Below are 1,061 nucleotides of genomic sequence, written 5' to 3' on the forward strand. Positions count from 1 at the left end.
GATAAGGCTGAGGCACAGAGAGGTTAAGTAATTGGACCTTAAGGGACGTCAAACGAGGAAAGTGTTGAAATCAGGGAATGAAATCTCAGAATTAGGACCTTCCGATGCATCTGGGGATCAGAAAAGCTTTGAAAATGTAGCCCTTGAAAAACATAAAAGGCTCATACCTTCTTTTAATGTTATTTGAAATTTTAATATAGCCTAAGAAAAACTAAAGCAATAGTTGTTTTTAGAATATACTTTTGGGAACACCGGGCTCTTCTCCTAATACCTGGCATCCTGCCCACCTTGGAGATTCCTGCACAGTCCCGTAGAATAACTTAGCCAGGTTATTCAGTAACATCTTAAGGTTGTGTTGACACCAGAAACACACACAGGGATGTAGAAACCCCTACGCCCCCCAGGAAAAGGGAGGCACATGCTGGCATGTATGGAGTGCCTTCCGGGGGCCTGGCCCTGGGCTGAGTTCTTCCCAAGGCTTAGCTCCTAGTCCTCACCCACCTATGCAAGATGCTATTATTTCCCTGTTGACATGTGGGGAAACTGAGGCACAGAGAGCTTTTTTTTTTTTTCTTTTTTTTTTTTAAATAACTTGCTCAAACTTCCACAGCTAGTTAGTAGCAAAAGAGAGATTTGACCCAAGGCACTGGTTCTAGAAATTGCACTCTTAATCATCTCACAAAGCTGCTGTTCAATCATAGACCCGGTATATGCCACCCATCAGGTGAGGCTCCCGTGGCCAGAACTGTGCCAGATGGTTGAGGACCTATAAGGGGCGTAGGGTGGGCTCCATCCTGAAGGACACAGAACCAGTTTAGGGTGAGAAGTCGCCTTCCACAAACCCACATTGAACAATGGTGAGATCCGCCCTTGTGCTGTGTTAAGGCATGAAAATGGAGGGGCTGCTTGTCCCGGCTGTTAGTCAGGTGGAGCGAGCACAGGCACCTAGCGTTATTTTTATTTTATAAAAAAAAAAAACAGAACCTCTGGTCTCAGTCCCTGTGCAGGTGAGTAGCAAGCTGTCTGAGAAATAGCTTCCCTTCCACCCTAGAACCCTTCAC

The 1,061-nt window shown here is 45.6% G+C and overlaps 1 protein-coding gene across 1 annotated transcript in view; it reads right to left on the reverse strand.

The window, feature by feature from the left end:
• ATP2C2 (ATPase secretory pathway Ca2+ transporting 2) overlaps nt 1-1,061 on the reverse strand; it is a 54,735-nt gene that overhangs the window by 30,120 nt on the left and 23,554 nt on the right. The gene's annotated exons all lie outside the window — the stretch shown is intronic.

Source organism: Otolemur garnettii, unplaced genomic scaffold (genome assembly GCF_000181295.1).
Source record: "Otolemur garnettii isolate 467f Iridium unplaced genomic scaffold, OtoGar3 scaffold00047, whole genome shotgun sequence".
Lineage (NCBI taxonomy): Eukaryota > Metazoa > Chordata > Mammalia > Primates > Galagidae > Otolemur > Otolemur garnettii.